This window comes from Eurosta solidaginis, chromosome 2, assembly GCF_040869045.1.
Source record: "Eurosta solidaginis isolate ZX-2024a chromosome 2, ASM4086904v1, whole genome shotgun sequence".
Lineage (NCBI taxonomy): Eukaryota > Metazoa > Arthropoda > Insecta > Diptera > Tephritidae > Eurosta > Eurosta solidaginis.
This window is the reverse complement of record NC_090320.1, coordinates 76580648-76603841: the sequence shown is the minus strand read 5'-3', so window position 1 is coordinate 76603841 and position 23194 is coordinate 76580648. Positions and strand designations below refer to the sequence as shown.

At 36.1% G+C, this 23194-nt stretch overlaps 1 protein-coding gene and 1 long non-coding RNA gene across 2 annotated transcripts in view; one reads left to right on the top strand and one right to left on the bottom strand.

Moving 5' to 3' along the window:
* Nucleotides 1–23194, bottom strand: part of crc (bZIP transcription factor crc) — an 80219-nt gene that overhangs the window by 26767 nt on the left and 30258 nt on the right. The window lies entirely within an intron of this gene.
* LOC137239977 (uncharacterized) lies at nucleotides 14375–22091 on the top strand. The gene is made up of 3 exons (XR_010949570.1): nucleotides 14375–14564; nucleotides 21254–21363; nucleotides 21434–22091. It is a non-coding gene; the product is annotated as an uncharacterized lncRNA (long non-coding RNA).

The following is a 23194-nucleotide window of genomic DNA, read 5'->3' as shown; positions in this document are numbered from 1 at the left end:
TTCACAATGTCTAGCACTTTACCCACTATTACAAGGCATCACTCTCAAAACATGGTTCGATATAAACAACGCAACATCCAAAAAACTTTTATTTTCTTTGCTCTGTAACAACCTCTACCAACAATAAGGGAGTTCAGAACTTCGTGTATGTGATGTTGGAAACGTTGCTAAAGGAAATGAAAGTTTCGGATCGTGGACAACTTTTTTCATTTTTGTTTTTGATGTAGCGTATTTGCCATGATGTGGCAAATGCATAGCCGTGTATTTTGTTAGTGTATTGTATAAAACATTCTACTCAAGTTTGCAGTGCAATGATGCATATACCATTTGCACAAAATCCTGAACTCCCTTAATATTTTCTATAAAAATTATTTCCTCTCGAATAGCAATAATCTTTATCTGACTTTTTAACTAAACTAAGCTGAATTTAGAATAAAAAACTGGTTTGAATACACAACTGGATCTTTTATCTTCATTGGGGTACTTCAAGTTTTTAGAAATTTACAATATAGTTACCAAACCTGTCTCCTGAAAAACTGGGTTTTTGCTGATATAGAGGGTATAGAATATAAGCCGACGATATATGTATAATCTCAGTATCGAAGTCGAAAGAAAAGCAAAAATAAAAAAAAAATAAAAAAACCGACGAAATATTCAAGGAAAATTTCGTTTTTAGTTTTCTCTTGCAGTAGGCAGTTCGTATAAACGAGGTAAAACACTCTTTGATTTAAGACAGCCATCTTAAGTTTGACTTTAGAATAAATGACAACATTTAATTCAAAACCAGACATTTAATTGCTACCAGAGTAAATATTAACAGTTTTTTTAGTTCGTAATGGTCGCAGCAAAACAAAAAAACGAAGTATTTTGTTTGTAGTGAGGCCAATATCAATGTTGCTCTAGCAGTGGCAGGATAGACAAGTCAACAAGCACATTCTCAAGTTTCTTCGGTTAATATTTTTCTAGACATTTCATTCATAATGTTGGGTATGTTGGAAAAGGTATACCCCAAAGTCTGAAGCGCGTGGCGGGACGCGCTTGTTGTAACGGCAAAGGTGTGACATTTATAAAGGTATTTAGTTTGCTACGTGTGGCAGGATGCCACCTCTAATGACATGCCAATGTTAATAGGGCATGGAATATGTATAGGTGGGGGTTGCTCCTGCTACAACGACTGCGAGTAAAGCTGCAAAGGTGGAAACTAGATATACGCCGCCGATAAACGCCGCCGCCGCCGATTTTGGTCGTTTTTCGCAAGCCGCCGTCGAATGTCAAAAATATCGGCGCGGCGTCCGGCGCGTTACTATATTTTCTACTCGTTTAAGACTGTTTAGGCCATTTATTGTTTATGTCGAAAATTGGTCGGATATGGTCGAAAGTGGTATCAACGGATGCGCATCACTGCCAGTTATAAGAAACTAATTGCGAATATTCAAAAGTTATTTAAAATAACAGGCGCTTTCAATGTCAGCTTAACACGGAGTTTGCATCACCCAATTCAGCAAGTTATTAAAACAAAACACTAAAAGAAAAGTTATATAATAAATTTATATGCTCACTTTGCATTTTTGAAAAAATTAATAATGAACAATTAATTCAAATAAAATGACCCAGGGCGAACATGTTTTTAAATTGTCATCAAGAATAAGCGAAATCAGTGATGCAAAATCCTTTAGTAGGTTCTAGGGGCATAAACACTCCTTTGAAATTATTCTTACCTCATACTTAAGTTGAGGATATATGTACTTATGAGTTTACGGTTTGGTAAATCACTAAGTCTTGCATTCAAACATCTGTTGTTTATTTGCGAAACTATACAATAGCGTCTGAAATGTTAATTTTGATTTTCACACTTCATCCTTCAACACCCAAGTCTCCCGGTTTGATATTTCCTAAAGTTGGCGGCCCTATCCAAATTACGACTCCTTTTACAAATGTGAATACGTAGGCACATATATCTACCAGGTGAGGCTTTGTCCTTCGCAAGAACACTCAAAGTGGTGAAGCAAAAGCTTTCCCAAGACAGTGGAACTAATGACCGTGTGTGATACTACCCTAACGTAGTGGACAGTCCAACTTGTCTGAAAACTGAAGCTACGCGGTCATCCATAATGAGCTCCTATATCGTAAGGCCGGAAAACAGTAGTTAACAACTTTCAACTTAAAATCCGTCGACTTTCATTCTAAATTTGGTTTAACGAAGACTATTGAAATCAATGTTGTAAATACAAACGTCTGCAATCTTTGGTCTACATTTTAAAAAAATTTATCCGGGTTCCTTGTAAAATTTTAATTATGTAGATGCGCCGAGGATTATACGATTTTCACCCATGACGCAATGACATCCACTTAGACTGCTTATGATTTCGAGGGCGGCATCCTTGGCCGAATAGTCACTCTATAACGTTTCAAGGTGTTTCTCTTGTGTAGCTCGGCAGAATAGCGCGACAAAAGCCCCTGTTGGAAAGTCTTCGGAGCTACACCTAGAGCTTCTAGGAAAGTGACGTCGACGAAGGTATGAGTTCGAAGTCGCAGTCCTATAGCTTCTGTACTGTCATGAGTATTAATAGACTATTAAAAGCAACCCTAAGTCGCCTTTATGATTTAAAGAAATTGTGTTCGCGACGATTATTAGGAGTTAACCCTAGGTGAAACTACGCTTTGCACGAGATATACAAGCAAAAGTGTGACTATTTTATGTATCTCTATTTCTTTTCAGCAGACGTAGCAGTACCAATTCCAAGGACCGGGGTTAGGTTCGAAGCATCTCTGAAGCAAGCGAACGAGGGACAATCCCTTCGCAAGGAGCTACTCCTGAAAATTTTTGAACGGTCTGCGAGATTTTGATGCAATAACCCCGGATCTTTCCGAAATGTCCAACACGTTGATTTCCTTAAATACATATAAACAAAACCTTTCCTAAATATTATTTTTTTTAAATAGAAAAATTAAGCTTTTAAAGTAAGAACACCGGCGTACGCCGACGCGCCGCCGCCGGTATATAATAGAGCCTACGCCGCCGCCGCCGATAAAGTGATCGGCGTAAACCTCTAGTGGAAACACAACGCCATTGTAAAGGTTTACAAGTAAGATATTTCCTTATGGCCAATGTTATATAAGAATATTCAATTAATTACATAAAAATATATAACTTTATTAATAAACAAACAAACAAAAATTCAAGGCTCGATAACCTCCGAAGAGATTTTAGGCTGAGCTTCTCTTCCCATTTGCGCGGTGTTCCTTTTAATTTTTCCTACAACTTTGAGGGGCGGGACCTACATTTTCTAACCTAACTTAACCTTGCCCGGGAACTGAACCCAGGTGTTTGGTGATAGACGGAACACGCTACCACCACATCACGGCGGCCATCGCGGTGAATACTACTCAATGAACATTTAGACTTGAGTTACATTGGAGCTCAAGTTTAGAACGTACATACATACAAATTAGCGTTGCCAAATATCCCGTATTGGCCGGGACATCCCGTATTTTTCACAAATTTTAAAGTGTCCCACCGGAAAATGATATGTCCCGGCATTTTCACAATATCAAAATTAATAAATTATAATCTGCCACGAAACATGGCAATATTTGCGGCTTCGATTGTATTCAGCTCATTACTATATTGCATGCAACTCCGTAAAGAAGAAAAATTCATCCCTACTGTGGTTCTGAATATTGTCAATGTTTGACATTTCGCACACCTAAATATTCAATTTGCATGGGGAAGTGTTGTGTTTTAAAATAACGTTTGGAAAATGAATCCATAAAATATTGAATTCGCATTAAACACAGTAAACGTATTAATTGTTAGCCTGTTTTATAAAAATATTTGTTGTAAATAAAAGAGTTTAAAAAGTTTAATTCTATCAATTGTTTTTGTTTTCGAACCTTGAATGGTTTAATTCTATCTTAAAATTATTTCATACAAATATATAGGTGTTTCTTATTTTTCGAATTTCCCGGGAAATTTTTAAAAATCCCGGGAATTTGACTCAAATTTCAGGTTTGTCCCGGGAACCCGAATTAAAAATCTGGCAACCCTAATACAAATATCAAATGTTGTTTCTCTACATTGAGAGTCATAAATAGAATTCTCAACCAAAACGCAGTTTTTTTTTTTTTGTAAAGCAAAAAATAAGGTTTTTCTTAATCCGTGATCTGCCTTTCACACTAATTCCAATTCAACTTTTTAGTGAAGTTTTTCAGCACTTCTTGGGGACGAAATATTTTGGCTTTTATATAGAACAAAACCACGAAAAAATTAAATAGATAATAGAGATAAAAATGATATTTTATTTCAAACGCTTCATCAACGCAACCAAACAGTTGTTTAGAAACATTTTTCGTCAACTTCAATTTCTAAAATAGTTTATCTATCAAACATTTTTCATGAATTGAAATAGTTTGACCAGGCATGCTTAACCAACGAACCGATATCATTTCGTTACGATAATTAACGTTAATAAACGAAACAAAGTCATTTCGTTTCGTTTATTAACGTTAAGAACGTCAAATTAACGAAATGATTTCGTTTCATTTTCTGCCGTATCAAAACGGAATCAAATCGTTTATGTTGATTATTAATTTCAAACTATGCTGGCAAAGCTGATTGATGGCGGAGTCATTAAAGGTGAAAGCATTAGCCAAGCTGATTGCAACTTTTCTCATGAATTTTGACAGTACGAACATTTCTCAGAGTGTTTTTGACATTACCACTAACGAATTACACAAACAAATTATATGGAGTTTGTGTGTGTATGTGCGCTCATTGTTACCACCTTACGGCTTCACCATGGATATAGCATTGCCAGCACAATTCAAACATAAAGTATCACGTTTTTGTTAACGTTTTTAACGTTAACGAAAGCTTTTCGTTTCGGTTAAAAACGAGATACAATTTATCTTGATAATTTCTTTATCGATAATATTTCGAAGTGTTTCAACGGAAACGGTGGAAATTTTTTGATAAACGATTAGCTTAACGTTAAGGTGCATCCCTGAGTTTGACTATAGGTAATATTGGATCCGAAAAACTAAGAGGGCACGTGTCCCTATTTACAAATCGTTCCGAAGACACAAAAAACGGCCATGAAATGAACGACCTTCAAAGTAAACTCAAAATTCTATCGCCAACAAAACCGTGTAGGGTAAACTTGGATATGTGGCGTTTCAAGAAGAAGTAGGTGTCGATAAAAAATATATATTGCAGCCAAAAAGTCATATTTTCCCAACGGCATACCCACCGTTGCCGTTTTAATAATAAACGATTCAAATGTGCTTAACGTTTGAAAACATTGAATTGCACAAAATCTGTTGGTGATACAAATAAATAACTAAATATTGTGACGAATATTAGTGACACTAAGTGATACTCACATCACTAGTCTGATGCTAAGTATTGTATATAATGCACTTGTATTTACATAAACGAATCAGTCATTATGTCTACACATATGCACGTAAAGTATGCAATAATTTGTGCAAGTATAACTCACATATACAGGCGCATCTGTAGTTATAGCTGGAAATTTATAGCTGGTGAACGAGTAAATTCTAGAAATAGAAGCGCCTAGAAGTATGCGAATGAGACATTACAGAGTATAAAAGGAGGTAAAGCTGAGAATCAGCAATGAGTTTGATTTAAGCATTCCATCTGTCGAGCAGTAGAAGTGTTATTTTGAAAGTAGTCTAATAAAGACCATTTTGCATTATCGAATATTGTAGTTATTTATTCAAGAGTTTAGTGATTCGAACGTAAGCAGAAGGTTGCAAATAAGAGGAATTTCAGTAAATTCGTTACAATATTAAATAAATGTAAATACCTGATAGATCTTGCTTACATTACGTGAGTACTTCAGTATCAAATAACTGGTGCACTTAAATATTAAGTACATTTGTAAAAATTTATGCCGTTGTGATCTAAAGCACATACATGGTGCACCTAAGTACACAAGCGCTCTCCAAAATCGTTGTGAAGTGCAACTCGGCGGTTATTCCTCCGATATAACGTCTTTCTTGTTTATTATATTCTACATTCACTGACGGTTGGAAAAAAAATAAGCAACAAAGTGGAAAGCAGTTTTATTGGCTTGATTTTGACTTGGTCCACGAACTCTCGCTTAAACCCACATTTCTTGTTTGTATGCTATATTCTGGTGGTTTTGCCTTATATTAGGCACATGCATACTTAAGAAATTGATGCATGTCACGGCCTTAACAGGCCTGCTAACCTTTATGAAATAGACGTTAATGGGTCGATAGTGAGGGTGTGGACGAAAAAACTGCTCCTTTTGCGTCGGATATTATATATTACCTTATACCCCCAGCTTGGCCACCATGGTGGTAGCGTGCTCCGCCTACCACACCGAATGCCCTGGGTTTGCCCTGGGTTCACACCCCGGGCAAAGCAACATCAAAATTTTAGAAATAAGGGTTTCAATTAGAAGAACATTTTTCTAAGCGGTATCGCCCCTCGGCAGTGTTTGGCAAGCACTCCGAGTGTATTTCTGCCATGAAAAGCTCTCAGTGAAAACTCTTCTGCTTCGCAGATGCCGTTCGGAGTCGGCATAAAACAAGTAGGTCCCGTCCCGTCCCGCCAATTTGTAGGAAAAATTAAAAAGACGCACGACGCAAATTGGAAAAGAAGCTCGGCCTAAAATCTCTTCGTAGGTTATAGCGCCTTACATTTTTTTTACCCCCCCCCCCCCCCCCCCCCAGCTCAATAGAAACCCAAAAGAATTTACTTTTTGGGTGGGGATAGAGCGGCAGCGAGTTAGGGTCAATTCAAAGTTTTGATGGTACGCAAATTAATATCCAAATCGTTGGACTTTTCCAATTTCTTATGTATAAAACATAATTTTTTTATATATAAAATTTTAACATTAGAGAAAACAACAGGGTTGCCAATATTAAATTTGATTTGGGCACAACACAAACGTCGAATAGCAGACCGTGTGAATTGCCTAGATGAAATCAAAAACTACAATACTACACCTTTTTCAGTTTAAGTTCAGAAAATTACAATTCAAGTTCAGAAAATTACATCTCAAATTCAGAATTTCCAATTTAAATTCAGAAATTTACAATTCAAATTCAGTGTTTCCAATGCAAGTTCAGAAAATTACAATTCAAGTTCAGAAATTCCAATTTAAGTTCAGAAAGTTTGTCAGGTATTTTTTCTTTCATGCAATGGAAATTAAAGTATGTAAGATGGCAAATGTTAGCGCTAATAATTTGATACAAGGATATTAGCGCCTACTATCTGTTAAGAAAGCATTGGACTTCTTAACTTACTTAAATCAATTATTCTCACATGAAGGAGATAGCGAAAAAACCGTTTACTCTCTTCTCTTTCCTGCTCTCATAAGATGTCAGTTACAAGGACATCCAGCTATATTCTATGTACAGGTCACAAAAATTGATCTGCATTGAGTATGACAGCAGTAATGGCGAAATCAACGGAGCGTCCACAATCCCGCAAGTAACGTATAAGTACTGTGTGCACAGATCAAGTCTTCCTCCACCTGCCTCTCGCAACTCTGTGGATGTCTCCCCCTTCCACTGCTTCCAAACTGCGATGTCGACTGAAGTACTTCCATGGCCGGAGCGTCCTCTTGCACTTGTTCCAAAGAGTTATCCTCCTTTTGATTTCTTAGCTCGGGATGTACACGCCTTGGAGAAAACTTGGGGTACAGTATATCCAAGCCACCATTGTCAACGAAGCATCAACACTTCCGCAAATAACATGTACATAAGTACATATTACATTACGTAGGATGAATTGGAATAACTTTTGAAAAATACACCCTACTTATTATTTTCTGAATTTGAAATGTAATTTTCTGAACTTGAATTGTAATTTTCTGAACTTGAAATGAAAATTCTGAACTTGAATTGTAATTTTCTAAACTTGAATTGTATTTTTCTGAATTTAAATTGGAATTTCTGAGCTTTAATTGGAATTTTCTGAACTTGAATTGGAATTTCTGAACTTTAATTGGAATTTTCTGAACTTGAATTGGAAATTCTGATCATGAATTGTAATTTTCTGAACTTAAATTGTAATTTTCTGAACTTGAATTGGAAATTCTGAACTTGAATTGTAATTTTTTGAACTTTAATTGCTATTTTCTGAATTTGAATTGTAAATTTCTGAACTTAAACTAGAAAAGGTGTAGTTGATTCTAGGGTCATTTAAAGGTAGTCGCTTGCTGCTGCGAAAAGATTAACGACCGGCAAAGAGATCCTCAACGAAGGTTTGTTTGTACTGGTACTGCTACTTAGATTAACCCTCTTGAAATCTCGAACTGTGCAATGTCAACCAATCAAGGATTAGAAGTGTGTTAAAGAAATTGTGTTCGCGACGATTATTAGGAGTTAACCCTAGGTGAAACTACGCTTTGCACGAGATATACAAGCAAAAGTGTGACTATTTTATGTATCTCTATTTCTTTTCAGCAGACGTAGCAGTACCAATTCCAAGGACCGGGGTTAGGTTCGAAGCATCTCTGAAGCAAGCGAACGAGGGACAATCCCTTCGCAAGGAGCTACTCCTGAAAATTTTTGAACGGTCTGCGAGATTTTGATGCAATAACCCCGGATCTTTCCGAAATGTCCAACACGTTGATTTCCTTAAATACATATAAACAAAACCTTTCCTAAATATTATTTTTTTAAATAGAAAAATTAAGCTTTTAAAGTAAGAACACCGGCGTACGCCGACGCGCCGCCGCCGCCGATAAAGTGATCGGCGTAAACCTCTAGTGGAAACACAACGCCATTGTAAAGGTTTACAAGTAAGATATTTCCTTATGGCCAATGTTATATAAGAATATTCAATTAATTACATAAAAATATATAACTTTATTAATAAACAAACAAACAAAAATTCAAGGCTCGATAACCTCCGAAGAGATTTTAGGCTGAGCTTCTCTTCCCATTTGCGCGGTGTTCCTTTTAATTTTTCCTACAACTTTGAGGGGCGGGACCTACATTTTCTAACCTAACTTAACCTTGCCCGGGAACTGAACCCAGGTGTTTTGGTGATAGACGGAACACGCTACCACCACATCACGGCGGCCATCGCGGTGAATACCACTCAATGAACATTTAGACTTGAGTTACATTGGAGCTCAAGTTTAGAACGTACATACATACAAATTAGCGTTGCCAAATATCCCGTATTGGCCGGGACATCCCGTATTTTTCACAAATTTTAAAGTGTCCCGCCGGGAAATGATATGTCCCGGCATTTTCACAATATCAAAATTAATAAATTATAATCTGCCACGAAACATGGCAATATTTGCGGCTTCGATTGTATTCAGCTCATTACTATATTGCATGCAACTCTGTAAAGAAGAAAAATTCATCCCTACTGTGGTTCTGAATATTGTCAATGTTTGACATTTCGCACACCTAAATATTCAATTTGCATGGGGAAGTGTTGTGTTTTAAAATAACGTTTGGAAAATGATTCCATAAAATATTGAATTCGCATTAAACACAGTAAACGTATTAATTGTTAGCCTGTTTTATAAAAATATTTGTTGTAAATAAAAGAGTTTAAAAAGTTTAATTCTATCAATTGTTTTTGTTTTCGAACCTTGAATGGTTTAATTCTATCTTAAAATTATTTCATACAAATATATAGGTGTTTCTTATTTTTCGAATTTCCTGGGAAATTTTTAAAAATTCCGGGAATTTGACTCAAATTTCAGGTTTGTCCCGGGAACCCGAATTAAAAATCTGGCAACCCTAATACAAATATCAAATGTTGTTTCTCAACATTGAGAGTCATAAATAGAATTCTCAACCAAAACGCAGTTTTTTTTTTGTAAAGCAAAAAATAAGGGTTTTCTTAATCCGTGATCTGCCTTTCACACTAATTCCAATTCAACTTTTTAGTGAAGTTTTTCAGCACTTCTTGGGGACGAAATATTTTGGCTTTTATATAGAACAAAACCACGAAAAAATTAAACAGATAATAGAGATAAAAATGATATTTTATTTCAAACGCTTCATCAACGCAACCAAACAGTTGTTTAGAAACATTTTTTGTCAACTTCAATTTCTAAAATAGTTTATCTATCAAACATTTTTCATGAATTGAAATAGTTTGACTATAGGTAATATTGGATCCGAAAAACTAAGAGGGCACGTGTCCCTATTTACAAATCGTTCCGAAGACACAAAAAACGGCCATGAAATGAACGACCTTCAAAGTAAACGCAAAATTCTATCGCCAACAAAACCGTGTAGGGTAAACTTGGATATGTGGCGTTTCAAGAAAAAGTAGGTGTCGATAAAAAGTATATATTGCAGCCAAAAAGTCATATTTTCCCAACGGCATACCCACCGTTGCCGTTTTAATAATAAACGATTCAAATGTGCTTAACGTTTGAAAACATTGAATTGCACAAAATCTGTTGGTAAATAACTAAATATTGTGACGAATATTAGTGACACTAAGTGATACTCACATCACTAGTCTGATGCTAAGTATTGTATATAATGCACTTGTATTTACATAAACGAATCAGTCATTATGTCTACACATATGCACGTAAAGTATGCAATAATTTGTGCAAGTATAACTCACATATACACGCGCATCTGTAGTTATAGCTGGAAATTTAAAGCTGGTGAACGAGTAAATTCTAGAAATAGAAGCGCCTAGAAGTATGCGAATAAGACATTACAGAGTATAAAAGGAGGTAAAGCTGAGAATCAGCAATGAGTTTGATTTAAGCATTCCATCTGTCGAGCAGTAGAAGTGTTATTTTGAAAGTAGTCTAATAAAGACCATTTTGCATTATCGAATATTGTAGTTATTTATTCAAGAGTTTAGTGATTCGAACGTTAGCAGAAGGTTGCAAATAAGAGGAATTTCAGTAAATTCGTTACAATATTAAATAAATGTAAATACCTGATAGATCTTGCTTACATTACGTGAGTACTTCAGTATCAAATAACTGGTGCACTTAAATATTAAGTACATTTGTAAAAATTTATGCCGTTGTGATCTAAAGCACATACATGGTGCACTTAAGTACACAAGCGCTCTCCAAAATCGTTGTGAAGTGCAACTCGGCGGTTATTCCTCCGATATAACGTCTTTCTTGTTTATTATATTCTACATTCACTGACGGTTGGAAAAAAATAACCTTTATGAAATAGACGTTAATGGGTCGATAGTGAGGGTGTGGACGAAAAAACTGCTCCTTTTGCGTCGGATATTATATATTACCTTATACCCCCAGCTTGGCCACCATGGTGGTAGCGTGCTCCGCCTACCACACCGAATGCCCTGGGTTTGCCCTGGGTTCACACCCCGGGCAAAGCAACATCAAACTTTTAGAAATAAGGTTTTCAATTAGAAGAAAATTTTTCTAAGCGGTATCGCCCCTCGGCAGTGTTTGGCAAGCACTCCGAGTGTATTTCTGCCATGAAAAGCTCTCAGTGAAAACTCTTCTGCTTCGCAGATGCCGTTCGGAGTCGGCATAAAACAAGTAGGTCCCGTCCCGTCCCGCCAATTTGTAGGAAAAATTAAAAAGACGCACGACGCAAATTGGAAAAGAAGCTCGGCCTAAAATCTCTTCGTAGGTTATCGCGCCTTACATTTTTTTAACCCCCCCCCCCCCCCCCCCCCCAGCTCAATAGAAACCCAAAAGAATTTACTTTTTGGGTGGGGATAGAGCGGCAGCGAGTTAGGGTCAATTCAAAGTTTTGATGGTGCGCAAATTAATATCCAAATCGTTGGACTTTTCCAATTTCTTATGTATAAAACATAATTTTTTTATATATAAAATTTTAACATTAGAGAAAACAACAGGGTTGCCAATATTAAATTTGATTTGGGCACAACACAAACGTCGAATAGCAGACCGTGTGAATTGCCTAGATGAAATCAAAAACTACAATACTACACCTTTTTCAGTTTAAGTTCAGAAAATTACAATTCAAGTTCAGAAAATTACATCTCAAATTCAGAATTTCCAATTTAAATTCAGAAATTTACAATTCAAATTCAGTGTTTCCAATGCAAGTTCAGAAAATTACAATTCAAGTTCAGAAATTCCAATTTAAATTCAGAAATTTACAATTCAAATTCAGAAAGTTACAATTCAAGTTCAGAAATTCCAATTTAAGTTCAGAAAGTTTGTCAGGTATTTTTTCTTTCATGCAATGGAAATTAAAGTATGTAAGATGGCAAATGGTAGCGCTAATAATTTGATACAAGGATATTAGCGCCTACTATCTGTTAAGAAAGCATTGGACTTCTTAACTCACCTAAATCAATTATTCTCACATGAAGGAGATAGCGAAAAAACCGTTTACTCTCTTCTCTTTCCTGCTCTCATAAGATGTCAGTTACAAGGACATCCAGCTATATTCTATGTACAGGTCACAAAAATTGATCTGCATTGAGTATGACAGCAGTAATGACGAAATCAACGGAGCGTCCACAATCCCGCAAGTAACGTATAAGTACTGTGTGCACAGATCAAGTCTTCCTCCACCTGCCTCTCGCAACTCTGTGGATGTCTCCCCCTTCCACTGCTTCCAAACTGCGATGTCGACTGAAGTACTTCCATGGCCGGAGCGTCCTCTTGCACTTGTTCCAAAGAGTTATCCTCCTTTTGATTTCTTAGCTCGGGATGTACACGCCTTGGAGAAAACTTGGGGTACAGTATATCCAAGCCACCATTGTCAACGAAGCATCAACACTTCCGCAAATAACATGTACATAAGTACATATTACATTACGTAGGATGAATTGGAATAACTTTTGAAAAATACACCCTACTTATTATTTTCTGAATTTGAAATGTAATTTTCTGAACTTGAATTGTAATTTTCTGAACTTGAAATGAAAATTCTGAACTTGAATTGTAATTTTCTGAACTTGAATTGTATTTCTCTGAATTTAAATTGGAATTTCTGAACTTTAATTGGAATTTTCTGAACTTGAATTGGAATTTCTGAACTTTAATTGGAATTTTCTGAACTTGAATTGGAAATTCTGATCATGAATTGTAATTTTCTGAACTTAAATTGTAATTTTCTGAACTTGAATTGGAAATTCTGAACTTGAATTGTAATTTTTTGAAGTTTAATTGCTATTTTCTGAATTTGAATTGTAAATTTCTGAACTTAAACTAGAAAAGGTGTAGTTGATTCCAGGGTCATTTAAAGGTAGTCGCTTGCTGCTGCGAAAAGATTAACGACCGGCAAAGAGATCCTCAACGAAGGTTTGTTTGTACTGGTACTGCTACTTAGATTAACCCTCTTGAAATCTCGAACTGTGCAATGTCAACCAATCAAGGATTAGAAGTGTGTTAGCTGCCCCCAAATACCAACCTTCGCTTACGTTAAAACTGCCAACATTTAGTACCATATGATCCAGGAATAACAGCGTAACTCCTACATATAATTTTACATGAGACTTAGGCGGTTATTACTTATGGTACGAAATGTTGCAGACTTTTCTGCGCACTTCATTCTGTTTTGGAGATTTTTTGCGATGGAGTTTTAGCGTTAGCGAATGTTGAAATTCGGGTGCTTATACGACAAAAATTTGGCAATCGCAAGTAGGCACTCGCGCCGTTCTCTGATATGTATATGTGTATGTGTGTGTAAAAGATATACCTTCATAGTTATAAACAGGTATACAGGTATATAAATATATATTTGACTTGACACTCATAACATGTTCAACAAAATTAGCAAGTGTACCCATAAAATGTTCGTGTCGATCACTGACCAAGTCACAACACAGCTTTGGTACATATGTATGTACTCAATACAACAAACCTTTGTTTGTTTATTCCATCGGAGTTATAAAATTTATCAGCCCAGTTCTTTCGGAAAAGTTTTATGACTTACATACATACGTGGGGCTGACCAATTTCAAAAATATCAATTTTTGCAATTCACTTTATATAATTAAAGAGTGAGAGTTAAGAGAGTTGCATTAAAATATTTAATAAGTACATTGATCAAAGCAATGTAATTTATCATGATTTTTTTGCTTTTAACATGTTTAGATTCAAGAAAACCATGAATAACTCTAGACCGATAGCCATCAAACATCGAAAAATATGTCTCTGCCTTGGAAGAATATCTATGTATATATATAAAAAATCCAATTCTGTGTGTGTGTGTGTTCGCTATGGAAACGTATTTCCCAAACTTCAATCATCGCCAAATTTTGGCTCTATCTTCCCTCGAGGCTAAAAATGACTTCGATATATGAAAGGGGCGTGGCACCGCCCATACAAATGGAATATATTGTAACGAATTTTGGGAAATTCCCTTCGAATCGCTAAACTGTTGAATAAATAACTCCAATAATGAATAATGCAAAATGGGCTTTATTAGACTACTTTGAGAGTACTTCACAATAAAATGTATACTTCACCACCAATAGCGTGCTTAAATCAAAACTGATTCATGACTACTCAGCTTGCGCTGCTTTTATACTCTCCGTTGCTTCATTCGCATATTTCTACTAGTCTAGACTTGTTGCCTTCTAGAACTGCTGTATCTCCTGATTGGTAATTGAGCTACATATATACGCGTGTATTTGTGCGTAACAATTTCGGCTGATGACTACCTGTGTTTGTATCTCTTCGTTGCCTTCTCTTCTATGTATGTGTATAAATGATGATTTATGTCTTCATGTACACCAGTGTGGCTCGCTTTAACGTGGACATGTATATAAAAGTGGCTGATTCATGTTTTCTGTTGTTGCGTGATTATTTACTAACAGCCTAGTGATGTCAACATTCGCCACAATATCGAACTGCATATCTCTGGATGTAGTAATGATAGGATAATGAAAGTTTGTAAGGAGCTATATGCCGTTAAGTCATAACGCGTCCAGTAAAATGTGGAATTGGGAAAAAAGGGGCTTGGCACCTTGCCTACAATGGGATCTTTCAGAACTATAGCTGCCGTATAAACTTAGGTTATTTTAACACCTAAGGTTTGACTGCATTGTTTAGTTTGACTGTTATTCCTTTTGGACTGTTATTCCTTGCCGCCGTTAAAAAATTTGTTAGCTTCAGTCTATCTACATCTATATATATAACAAGTACCGAAGGCTAAGTTCGGATGTAACCGAACATTAAATACCCAGCTGAGAGCCTTGGAGGCAAAATAAGGGAAAATCACCATGTAGGAAAATGAACCTAGGGTAACCGTGGAATGTGTTTGTATGACATGGGTATGAAATGAATGGTGTTAATGAGTATTTTAAAAGGGAGTGGGCCTTAGTTCTATAGGTGGATGCATTTTCGAAGGAGGTAGGAAAATGAACCTAGGATAACCCTGGAATGTGTTTGTTTGACATGGGTATGAAATGAATGGTGTTAATGAGTATTTTAAAAGGGAGTGGGCCTTAGTTCTATATGTGGACGCCTTTTCGAGATATCGCCATAAAGGTGGACCAGGGGTGACTGTAGAATACGTTTGTACGATATGGGTATCAAATGAAAGGTGTTACTGATTATTTAAAAGGGAGTAAGCCTTCTTTTTAGATAACGCCATAAAGGTGGGCCACGGGTGACTCTATAATGTGTTTGTACGATATGGGTATCAAATTAAAGGTATTAATGAGGGTTTTAAAAGTTTTATATGTGAACGCGTTTTCGAATTATCAACCAAAATGTGGACCAGGGTGACCCAGGACATCATCTGTCGGGTACCGCTAATTTATTTATATATGTAATACCACGAACAGTGTTCCTGCCAAGATTCCAAGGGATTTTGATTTCGCCCTGCAGAACTTTTTCCTTTTCTTCTACTTAAAATGGTAGGTGTCACACCCATTTTACAAAGTTTTTTCTAAAGTTATATTTTGCGTCAATAAACCAATCCAATTACCAAGTTTCATCCCTTTTTTCGTATTTGGTATAGAATTATGGCATTTTTTCATTTTTCGTAATTTTCGATATCGAAAAAGTGGGCGTGGTCATAGTCGGATTTCGGCCATTTTTTATATCAAGATAAAGTGAGTTCAGATAAGTACGTGAACTAAGTTTAGTAAAGATATATCGATGTTTGCTCAAGTTATCGTGTTAACGGCTGAGCGGAAGGATGGACGGTCGATTGTGTATAAAAACTGGGCGTCAACCGAGTTCGCCCATTTTAACAGAAAACAGTTACCGTCATAGAATCTATCACAAGGATTGGTAAATTTTTGTTCGACTTATGGCATTAAAAGTATTCTAGACAAATTAAATCAAAAAGGGCGGAGCCACGCCCATATTGAAATTTTCTTTTATTTTTGTATTTTGTTGCACCATATCATTACTGCAGTTGAATGTTGACATAATTTACTTATATACTGTAAAGATATTAAATTTTTTGTTAAAATTTCACTTTTAAACTTTTTTTTAAAGTGGGCGTGTTCTTCATCCGATTTAGCTAATTATACTCAGTTGAGCAGAGCTCACAGAGTATATTAACTTTGATTGGATAACGGTTGGTTGTACAGGTATAAAGGAATCGAGATAGATATAGACTTCCATATATCAAAATCATCAGTATCGAAAAAAAATTTGATTGAGCCATGTCCGTCCGGCCGTCCGTCCGTCCGTCCGTCCGTCCGTCCGTTAACACGATAACTTGAGTAACTTTTGAGGTATCTTGACGAAATTATGTAGGTTCCTGGGCACTCATCTCAGATCGCCATTTAAAATGAACGATATCGGACTATAACCACGCCCACTTTTTCGATATCGAAAATTTCGAAAAACCGAAAAAGTGCGATAATTCATTACTAAAGACGGATAAAGCAATGAAACTTGGTAGGTGGGTTGAACTTATGACGCAGAATTGAAAATAAGAAAAATTTTGGACAATGGGCGTGGCACAGCCCACTTTTAAAAGAAGCTAATTTAGAAGTTTTGCAAGCTGTAATTTGGCAGTCGTTGAAGATATCATGATGAAATTTGGCAGGAACGTTACTTATATTACTATATGTATGCTTAATAAAAATTAGCAAAATCGGAGAACGTCCACGTCCGCTTAAAAAAAAATTTGTTTTAAAGCGAAATTTTTACAAAAAATGTAATATCTTTACAGTGTATAAGTAAATTATGTCAACATTCAACTCCAGTAATGATATGGTGTAACAAAATACAAAAACAAAAGAAAATTTCAAAATGGGCGTGGCTCCGCCCTTTTTCATTTGATTTGTCTAGGATACATTTAATGCCATAAGTCGAACAAATATTTACCAATCCTTGTGAAATTTGGTAGGCGCTTAGATTCTAGGACGATAACTGTTTTCTGTGAAAAAGGGCGAAATCGGTTGAAGGCACGCCCAGTTTTTATACACAGTAGATCGTCCGTCCTTCCGCTCGGCCGTTAACACGATAATTTGAGCAGAAATCGATATATCTTTACTAAACTCAGTTCACATAATTATCTGAACACACTTTGTAAAAAAAAAAAAAAAATAAACAAAAAAACACTTTGTATTCGTATAAAAAATGGATGAAATCCGACTATGACCACGCCCACTTTTTCGATTTCGAAAATTACGAAAAATGAAAAAAATGCCATAATTCCATATCAAATACGAAAAAAGGGATGAAACATGGTAATTGCATTGGTTTATTGACGCAAAATATAACTTTAGAAAAAAACTTTGTAAAATGGGTGTGACACCTACCATATTAAGTAGAAGAAAATGAAAAAGTTCTGCAGGGCGAAATCGAAAGCCCTTGGAATCATGGCAGGAATACTGTTCGTGGTATTACATATATAAATAAATTAGCGGTACCCGACAGATGATGTTCTGGGTCACCCTGGTCCACATTTTGGTCGAAATCTCGAAAACGCCTTCACATATACAACTACCACAACTCCCTTTTAAAATTCTTATCAGTACCTTTAATTTGACACCCATATTGTACAAACATATTACAGAGTCACCCCTGGTCCACCTTTATGGCGATATATCGAAAAGGCGTCCACCTATAGAACTAAGGCCCACTCCCTTTTAAAATACTCATTATCACCTTTCGTTTGATACTCATAATGTACAAACGCATTCTAGAGTCAACCCTGGTCCACCTTTATAACGATATCCCGAAAAGGCGTCCACCTATAGAACTAAGGCCCACTCCCTTTTAAACTACTCATTAACACCTTTCATTTGATACCCATATCGTACAAACAAATTCTAGAGTCACCCCTGGTCCACCTTTATGGCGATATCACGAAAATGCGTCCACTTATAGAACTAAGGCCCACTCCCTTTTAAAATACTCATTAACACCTTTTATTTGATACCCATATCGTACAAACAAATTCTAGTGTGACCCCTGGTCCACCTTTATGGCGATATCTCGAAAAGGCGTCCACCTATAGAACTAAGGCCCACCCCCTTTTAAAATACTCATTAACACCTTTCATTTGATACCCATATCGTACAAACAAATTCTAGAGTCAACCCTGGTCCACCTTTATGGCAATATCTCGAAAAGGCGTCCACCCATAGAACTAAGGCCCACTCCCTTTTAAAAACACTCATTAACAACTTTCATTTGACACCCATATTGTACAAACGCATTCTAGAGTCACCCCTGGTCCACCTTTATGGCGATATATCCAAAAGGCGTCCACCCATAGAACTAAGGCCCACTCCCTTTTAAAATACTCATTAACACCTTTCATTTGACACCCATATTGTACAAACGCATTCTAGAGTCACCCCTGGTCCACCTTTATGGCAATATCTCGAAAAGGCGTCCACCTATAGAACTAAGGCCCACCCCCTTTTAAAATACTCATTAACACCTTTCATTTGATACCCATATCGTACAAACAAATTCTAGAGTCAACCCTGGTCCACCTTTATGGCAATATCTCGAAAAGGCGTCCACCCATAGAACTAAGGCCCACTCCCTTTTAAAAACACTCATTAACAACTTTCATTTGACACCCATATTGTACAAACGCATTCTAGAGTCACCGCTGGTCCACCTTTATGGCGATATATCCAAAAGGCGTCCACCCATAGAACTAAGGCCCACTCCCTTTTAAAATACTCATTAACACCTTTCATTTGACACCCATATTGTACAAACGCATTCTAGAGTCACCCCTGGTCCACCTTTATGGCAATATCTCGAAAAGGCGTCCACCCATATAACTAAGGCCCACTCCCTTTTAAAACACTCATTAACAACTTTCATTTGACACCCATATTGTACAAACGCATTCTAGAGTCACCCCTGGTCCACCTTTATAACGATATCCCGAAAAGGCGTGCACCTATAGAGCTAAGGCCCACTCCGTTTTAAAATACTCATTAACACCTTTCATTTTATACCCATGTCGTACAAACAAATTCTGGAGTCACCCCTGGTCCACCTTTATGGCGATATCTCGAAAATGCGTCCACCTATATAACTAAGGCCCACCCCTTTTAAAATACTCATTAACACCTTCCTTTTCATACCCATATCGTACAAACAAATTCTAGAGTTACCCCTGGTCCACCTTTATGGCGATATATCGAAAAGCCGTCCGCCTAGAGAACTAAGGCCCACTCCTTTTTAAAATACTCATTAACACCTTTCATTTGACACCCATATTGTACAAACGCATTCTAGAGTCACCCCTGGTCCACCTTTATGGCAATATCTCGAAAAGGCGTCCACCTATAGAACTAAGGCCCACCCCTTTTAAAATACTCATTAACAGCTTTCATTTGATACCCATATCGTACAAACAAATTCTAGAGTCACCCCTGGTCCACCTTTATGGCGTTATCTCGAAAAGCCGTCCGCCTATAGAACTAAGGCCCACTCCTTTTTAAAATACTGATTAACACCTTTCATTTGATACCCATATCGTACAAACAAATTTTAGAGTCACCCCTGGTCCACCTTTATGGCGATATCTCTAAAAGGCGTCCACCTATAGAACTAAGGCCCACTCCCTTTTAAAATACTCATTAACACCTTTCATTTGATACCAATATCGTACAAACAAATTCTAGTGTGACCCCTGGTCCACCTTTATGGCGATATCTCGAAAAGCCGTCCGCCTATAGAACTAAGGCCCACTCCTTTTTAAAATACTCATTAACACCTTTCATTTGATACCCATATCGTACAAACAAATTATAGAGTCACCCCTGGTCCACCTTTATGGCGATATACCTAAAAGGCGTCCACCTATAGAACTAAAGCCCACTCCTTTTTAAAATACTCATTAACACCTTTCATTTGATACCCATATCGTACAAACAAATTCTAGAGTCACGCCTGGTCCACCTTTATGGCGATATCTCGAAAAGCCGTCCGCCTATAGAACTAAGGCCCACTCCTTTTAAAAATACTCATTAACACCTTTCATTTGATACCCATATCGTACAAACAACACATTCCAGGGTTACCCTAGGTTCATTTTCCTACATGGTGATTTTCCCTTATTTTGTCTCCATAGCTCTCAACTGAGTATGTAATGTTCGCTTACAACCGAACTTAGCCTTCCTTACTTGTTTTTATTTAGCTTATATATGGGGTATTCCATCCCATTTCGACCAATTTTGAACCCGACCCCTTTAGAATTGGCTGAAAGTTTTTCTTCTTTTTCTAGCGACGTTTTTCAGAATTTTTTCAACCAACTCAAAAAAAGTAATGAATTAAAAAAAAAAACACCGTTTTTGTTTTCAAAATGCTATAACTTTTTCAAAAATTTACCGTTTGGGATCTTTTTTTTTTAATTTGTTTTTAAATCTATTGAAATTGATTGAAGGTTTTTATGAGAAAAAAAATCGCGAAATTCGAAAAATCTCGAAAAACTGAAAAATTAAAAAAAAAACTTTAAAAATGTTTTTGTATTTTTTCCGAAAAGTACAATTAAAAACAAATTAAAAAAAAAAAAAGATCCCAAACGGTCAATTTTTGAAAAAGTTATAGCATTTTGAAAACAGGCGTAGCATAACCTGATTAAGTTTCAGTTGGTCTTGTATATGACTATCAATATAAATTTGACGCATCCAACGCTTTTATTTAATTGTCTGATCAACGCCCTAGACTGATGAGGAATGTGATGACTAGTACCTAGGACCTACCTAATTATTTTCTATCTTTAAGTATTATTAATACTTAATGTAAGTACTGTTTTCAATAAAACCGTTTAACTTAAACAAATTTTTTAATTATTTTTTTTTAAGTTTTTAGTCTTTATTTAATTGCCTATAATTTCTCATTCTATTTAGTTCATTTAGAGAAAAGAGTCCATTTTCCTGACAATTTGTTACAACCTAAGTCCTCAATACATAATCCTTCCAAAGACTTTACTCGACTCTGCGCCACGCTACTACTTAATGTAAGTATTGTTTTCAATAAAACCGTTTAACTTAAAAAAATTTTTTTAATTATTTTATTCATGATTTCAGATGCCTTTGGTAACGCACAATGTCTATTGTGTTACGTTCCTATAATCCTTCGTTTAAGGATGGAGGAACATTTATCAACATGTATCATTAGGAAGGAACAAGACATTACTGTGTTGATTGGAATATGGTGCATTCCAACAACGTAAAAAACATGCTTTTTCATGAGTCGCTGACCGGAATCGTATGCATTACGGCAGTATAATCTTATGGGTCAGGCATCGCGCTGATTGGAATCCGGTGCATTCCAACAACACGGGTCACTTTTTTTATGCCTTGTGATGGCGTATCCTCATTACACTACTCTTAGCACTGCCAGATTCCCATGACATGCTGATTGGAATCTTGTTGCATTCCAACAGGAAGATTGGAATCCACTGCATTCCGAAATCATGCTGAGCGGAATCTGATGCATTCCGCCAGTATAAGATTTCGGTATAAGATCTTATTTCTGCTCATATTTCTTATTATTATTATATTCTGAAATTAAAGAGTAATGTTCATTAATATATCTTTGTTTGTAATATAAAATTGTTGAAATCTCGATATATCTTAAATTTTATCTTTTGAGTTGTATATTTATATATCTTTTATATTATGCAGTCGACCATAGTTTGTCGTCGACTTTAAATAATAAATAAATAAATAAATATAAAGGGGACCCGGCAATATAATTTTAGAAGACATTATAATTATTTTCATAAATATTTTGATCAATATGAGGGTGTAGAAAGAGATATTTTTTTGAAAAAAAAAATTGCACTTTTGCAAAAGTTTAAGGTGTGGATTTCTCAAGTTGAAAAAGAAGGCCAGAAAAATTATAGAAATGCAGAAACTGAATTAAAAAAGGATCTGACAAACATAATAAGTTTAAGCATTGTTAGGCAGGGAAGACCTTTTGTAGACGGAATATTTATCAAAGAAGTGTTTGTAAAAGTGTTACAAAAATTTAGCAGCCCACTCAAAATTTTCTTTGAAAAAATGCCTCTTTCATCCAGAACTATAAGACGAAATGTAGACTAAATAGGCACACCTATTAAAATAGCAATAAAAAAGAGTTCATGACTGCAATTTTTTTTCTTTATGCTTGGATGAAAGCACTGATACAAACGACTTTTGTCAAATGGTAATTTGTGTTCGATGTGTAGATTCCAACAACGAAATTTTCGAATGAATGCTTTCATTAGAAACTTTTCATGGCAGAAATACACTCGGAGCGCTTGCCAAACACTGCCGAGGGGCGACCCGCTTGGAAAAATTTTCTTCTAATTGAAAAACCTTATTTCTAAAATTTTGATGTTGCTTTGCCTGGGGTGCGAACCCAAGGCATACGGTGTGGCAGGCGGAGCACGCTACTATCACACCACGGTGGAAATGTAACTAGTAAGTTGATATTTGACACAGTTTGCCAAAAATTACTTTCTGAGAAAAATACAACATTTCATTGACATATTTGAAAATCCTTCAACATGTGACATAAGACAATGTGGGTTTGAAATACAATCAGAAATAATAATTCTTAGGAGTGAAATATCATTTATTGATAAAAATGATTTTACCGAGTTCTGGAGGAACTTAGATAGCACATTTCATCCTCAGCTCAAAGAAATTTCATTTAAGCTTTTATCATTTTTTCCTTCAACTTTCTGTTGTGAACACATTTTTTCTGATATGAAATTTATCTGTTCTAAGCAAAGAACACCCACCGTGCTGTGATGGTAGCGTGCTCCGCCTACCACACCTTATGCCTTATGGGTTCGCACG